Below are 6,402 nucleotides of genomic sequence, written 5' to 3'. Positions count from 1 at the left end.
AATAGCCAAACTATGGAAAGAACCTAGATGTCCATCAACAGATGAATGGATCAAGAAGATGTGGTATATATACACAATGGAATACTACGCAGCCATCAAAAGAAATGAAATCTTGCCATTTGCGACAACATGGATGGAACTAGAGCGTATCATGCTTAGCGAAATAAGTCAAGCAGAGAAAGACAACTATCATATGATCTCCCTGATATGAGGAAGTGGTGATGCAACATGGGGGCTTAAGTGGGTACGAGAAGAATCAATGAAACAAGATGGGATTGGGAGGGAGACAAACCATAAGTGACTCTTAATCTCACAAAACAAACTGAGGGTTGCTGGGGGGAGGGGGGTTGGAGAAGGGGGTGGTATTATGGACATTGGGGAGGGTATGTGCTTTGGTGAGTGCTGTGAAGTGTGTAAACCTGGTGATTCACAGACCTGTACCCCTGGGGATAAAAATATATGTTTATAAAAAATAAAAAGTTAAAAAAAAAGAGGCACAGATTTATAAAGTGGGAACTAGCAAACATTCAACATTATCTGTTTATTTCCAATATTTTCTTACGCCTGCTTTTGTGATATGCAAATATTGGAGACATTCCCCCCTTCATTCAACCGGTCACCTCATTTTTTCATGAAGGTTGAGGGATAGACGGGAAAAAAAAGATTTTAATATCAATTTCTTAAATGTGATCACAAGAGGTTTTCCTATTTCATTAATAGAATAATCATGAAAATGTGCTACTATCTTCTTTCTACAGATGCGGACAAGGAGGTAGAAACAGACCAAGGGGGCGCCCACCACACCGTGTTGGAGTTTGAGGGCACATTCCCATACCTGAGCAGGCACCAGATCTCTGTTATCTGACACATCCACCAGGGACAAAATTTATTTGACTTTCCCTTGTCCTGTAAAGTGGGGAAATCCTTCCAAATACCCTCAAAACACTCCCCAATGACTTGCAGGAACACTGCGATCATAAAAGAACATAATGTCTAAACTATTTCTATAGGCTGCAAAGCATAAAGCCTGCACAGGGATCCCAAGGACTAGTTATGGAAATGCGGAAGGCTTGAGATCATTCTTAAGATTTTAAGCAAAGGATACTTTTTATTTATTTATTTTTACTTCTGCACTCACTTTGTTATAGATGAATTTATTGTTGGATGTTTTAAGATCGTAAATGTAGATGTCTGGACTGAACACAGCTGGGTTTGTGAGTGATGGTAAATTGAAAGGTTTACAGCAACACCTATCAGCAGGATCTAATCGTTACTCTGTTTTGACACCAAGTGGTTCGTGGAAATTAGTAAAACTCAAAATAACTGTGGTAGCATTCCCAACCTAAAAGAATGTATTTCAGAGCCATACAAGGCATTTACATCTGTGAAATTTGGTGCTGGAAGGGACAGTAGAAGTCACGGTCCCCACAGACTCCTTTTAGGAAAGAGAACATCACAGATGGTGACCTCTCCTGGTTCACTATATACGTAGGTTATTCACAGAGGTGGAAGCAGAAAGAGGGGTTAGATACAGAGTATTTTCCCAAAGAGATGTTGGACCCACTTGGGGCTATAAAAATTATGTTCACCTCCATCAAGAATCTCTCCTCAGTAAAAATCTGTGAATCCTCAAGATGACTGCTAGGGACAAGGCTGTGTGTTTGTGGGGTTGACCAGCCAGAAGCAGGATTCTGGTGGTTTCTAGGCACTGAGGACCTTCATTCTTAGAAGTTGCCTTGAAATACATCTGAGCCCAGATCCAGACCCTCGCGAACGTCCAAGTACTGGGTGTTCCCCTTTCATGTGTATCCTTACATCTTAGGATATTTGTGTCGAACAAGGCTGAGGACTGCATGGGAAAGGAGAAGAGAGCTCAGCCATGCTATCCTCCTCCTTCTCCAGGAGCTCCCCACACCGTGCATATCCAGGAGCATGTCCTTGCTGGAAAGTGAAGTCCTTTGGTCCACTGCAGTAGGTTGGGACTCAAAGCCACGTGCCATTCACACTTGACCAACTCTCCAACCAAGGAGATCATGGAAGCCCAACCTCCTTCCACATAGGGTCCTGTCCCAGTGAGGGGACATTTTTTCCACAGGCTCATTTCCGACAGTGATGCTAAATCCATCCCTAAAAACTCTGGCAACAAGAAACTGTGAACGGGCTCTCTTGGATCTGCTATTCCCACACTACCCAGGATTCTGGGAGCAGTAGGTTGGAACCCAGGTGTAGACACACATGGGTGTGTGTGTGTGGGTGTGTGTTTACTAAAAACACATCAAAAAAACAATAATGGCAATCATCAGCAATTTCAGGACCAGTGTATTTTTTTTTAATTTTGATTTTTTAAAATTTCTTTTCAGTGTTCCAGAATTCATTGTTTATGCCCCATACCCAGTGCTCCATGCAATACATGCCCTCCTTGGTACCTACCACCAGGCTCACCCATCCCCCCATCATGCTCCCCTCCAAAACCCTCAGTTTGTTTCTCATATTCCATAGTCTCTCATGACTCATCTCCCCTTCCAACTTCCCCCAACTCCCTTCTCCTCTCCATCTCCCCATGTCCTCCATGTCATTTGATATGTTCCACACATAAGTGAAACCATATGATAATTGACTCTCTCTGCTTGACTTATTTCACTCAGCATCATCTCCTCCAGTCCCGTCCATGTTGCTACAAAAGTTGGGGATTCATCCTTTCTGATGGAGGCATCATACTCCATAGTGTATATGGACCCCATCTTCCTTATCCATTCAGAGGACCACTGTATTTTGATCCATTTTATCTATTTTTATTTATTCCCTCAAGGTTGATGGAGATACCAGTCCTCAGATACATTGTGAATACTGAAAGGACACAAAATAATCTCTAACAGAGGAGCTGGGATGAGCGTGAACCACACCAGGATCCATTCACACTACTTACCCCATTACACCATCCAACCACCTCAGGCACTAATCCACCTGCATCTTGAAAATGCAGAATGAAACATGTCTGACCTCTAACGTCAGCTTGAACGTACGAACCCCATACCCCAGGAACAAACTGAGTAATACATTGAACTGTAACTCTTAAATTCAAGAGCAAGTCACCTTCTGGTAATTTGGCAGCCTCTGACATTTTCCAATCTCTTTAAGGTCATGTGAATGAAAAAGCAGTTGTGGATATACTAAGCCTTAAGGACTATGATATTTAAAATAATCTTGGTAGATGGAGTCATTAACAGCCATTCGTAAAGAAACAGCCTCCGTGACTAAAGGAAACTTAAAGTCCCCATGATTGCTCAATTTTGGGGGAAAGGTTTTTGTAAAACATTTCAAAACTCAGAAATATCATTAGAGATCTCTCGAGAATGTAAGTACCTAAAACATTTGAAATGTTATTGATAACAATTAAGAGAGGAAAAATGGCTTTTCAGTTCTATATTACAGTAATATATTTCTTCTTTAAAAAAATCTCAGAATCACTTTTAATTGGTCTCACAGTGGTCCTTAATGATTTTTTCTTTTACTAAAATCTAAAATCTGTCCCACTTTGGCTTGATTTATCCGCAGTGATGTTCAGAGGTGACTTTTCTCCTTCTTGAATTTCCTCTTCTTGTGGTTTCTATGATATTTGCCCCATTCTTTTCCTACCTTTGTTCTTCAATAAATTTCATTATCATTTGAGAATAGTTTTAGATTTACCAAAGAAAGAGGAACATTGTACAGATAGGCTTATCTACCCTAAACCCAGTTTTTGCTATTACGTTAATAAAGAACATTTATTGCGATAAACAAAATAATTTTACTACATTATTCTTAACTGAAGTTTATAGACTAGAGAGTCCTTAGTTTCTACATAATGTCCCTTTTTGTGGGAGTGCTAGGACCCAATGTTACCATTCTGCTGTCCTGTGTTCTTCTATTGCTCTAGACAATTTCTCAGATTTCATGTGTTTGTGATGACCTTGACAGGTCTGAAGAGCAGCAGTGCGGTGTTTTGTAGCATGTCTTTCTGTAGGGATTACTCTGGTGTATTTCTCATGGTTCGACTAGAGTTATAGGTTTCAGTAGAGACACAGAGGTAAAATTCCATTTTGATTCCTTCTCGTCAAGGGCACTTCCCCTGTACTGGAATAACTGGTCATGTTGGCTTTCACTGGCTGGCGGAGGTTGTGTTTGTTAGGAATTCCCCACTACAAAGGGACTGCTCTCCCCCACTTCCTATACCCTTTCTTTGGAACGAAGTCCCCACACAGCTCACACATAAGTGGTAAAGAATGATCCGCTTCCTTCATGGTGTAGAATCTACGTAAATTATTTGGAATTCTTCTCTAAGGGAAATGCATCTATTCTTGCTCGTTCACTTATTCTTTTCAATCCTATATTTAGAGCAGTATGGACTAATGGATATTTAATTATCCTTTGGATTCTAATGCAATAGTGTTTGATTGCACAGACCATTTCAATGTGCGTCATTGGGAATAAGTCCTTATCTTTGGGGAATAAGTCCTTATCTTTTGGTCCTACAGGAAGTTTAGGCTCTTCTTAGATGTTTACTGTTCCAGTTCTGGAATTGGAAATTTCCCCAAGGAAATGATGGTTGTCTTGCTACTATTTCTGTTGCATATTCTTGGGTTTCCACCAAAGCTCGGCACTCTCTCTTGGTCAACAAATGCTGGAGGGATGATCTGGACACTTCCAGACTTGTGTCTTACCAGTTTTCTTGTCTATACCTACTCTGATGACATCAGTGTGAGAACATTCATGAGAAAACCAAGTCCCAGTGTGGTCCAATTCACCCCTCGAATGTCCATATTCTGCAAGGCCAACATGATGCCCTTTCTAAAATCCGATTCTCCCATCCAAGTACTAACCAGGCCCAACCCTGCTTAGCTTCCGAGATCAGACGAGATCGGGCGCGTTCAGGGTGGTATGGCCGTAGACCTAAAATCCGATTCTGATCATTGTATTCTTACTTAAAAGCCTTTCATTGACCAATCCATCACATCTTCTATAGTCTAGTCTCATATGTCTGAACACCATTTGTGTGCATTTTAATATGTGTAATATTCAAGAGTTATACAGGAATGCAGGGAAATGATGTATAAAGACATGTTCATATGTTAGGACATGTATTCCCAAATTTTACTGGTGGCCCTGAAAGCGGGGGGAGCACCAACATTCAGAGTGAATTAGCCTTCAAGACCATATTGTTTCTCCTTCAGGTATGTCATCCTCTTTACCATGATTTGCTGATAACCCCATCAACGCTTCTTCTTGACATCAAGACACCAAAAGAGAAGTTGTAGGTCCTCCAATACACATATGCACACCTTCACAAAATCTTCCTTTTTGTTGTCTTTGTCCAAGTGCCACAACACAGTTCTACAGCCATATCAATGTTTTCAGCAGGTGTTTTCTCTTCCTGAAAACAGTATCTTTACTGAATCAACTGAAATTTTCAGAACCCTTAGTATCTAGCTGTATTTGCCATTGATATCACCTGTCTATGTGTGTATGAGTATGTACACACTTGTTTTCTCTTTTCCATTCATTGCTTTAGGCAGAGTTTTACCAATATTCTCCAGATTTTACAAAGGATACTTTGGGGTGCCTGACTGACTCAGTCAGAAGAGCATGTGACCCCTTGACCTTGGGGTTGTGAGTTCGAGCCCCACATTGGGTGCAGAGATCATTAAAAAAAATAAACTTAAAAAAAGAATTCTTTGTCATCACATTCTTGTTAATTCTCTGAATTGCATACCTGAGTCCTATGCCACTGACACGATTTCTACTTTGTCTGCTTACCATTTCAATGGATACCTAACCATCAATTTTAACTTATTTTTAATACAATTATTTTAGACTGTGTGTTTCCTGCTAGTGATTATTTTAACCAGTCATTTTATATACATTCACATTGATTCAAAGCATTTATTTTATGGAAAAGTGTAAAATACAAATGTTTACATAATAGTCTCCTATCTAGATGTCTGAAGCCAAATTACTAAAAATAGAATGTGTGGGTTCATTGAAACATTAAATCTGTTTAGCTTTTGCTAAAGCAGGTGAAAATGGACATTAATGATGTAAATAAGAAGGGAAAATTATTTCAGTGCATCTAGACTTGTTTCACCAGAAATTTTGTTGTTACAAAGGTGATTCATTAAGGAGAACCCTGGCATAGTATTTACTTGCTTTGGGGGCATGTGATTGAACATGTTTCTACTCTTTAAGGGGCATATGAATCTCATTATTAACCCTGTTTCAATTATTAACCCGTTTTCATGTGTTCATCCTTATAAGGCTAGGTTTGAGTCATTTATGTTTCTCCCTCCTTCATTGTGGATGGGGCATTTCAAAGCCTATGAGGAGGTGTGGTGTACATTAGATGCATGGAGGTAGTACTATGAAAGC

The sequence above is a fragment of the Mustela nigripes genome, chromosome X, assembly GCF_022355385.1.
Source record: "Mustela nigripes isolate SB6536 chromosome X, MUSNIG.SB6536, whole genome shotgun sequence".
Classification (NCBI taxonomy): Eukaryota; Metazoa; Chordata; class Mammalia; order Carnivora; family Mustelidae; genus Mustela; species Mustela nigripes.
The sequence above is the reverse complement of the archived record's forward strand: the minus strand, read 5'-3'. Positions refer to the sequence as shown.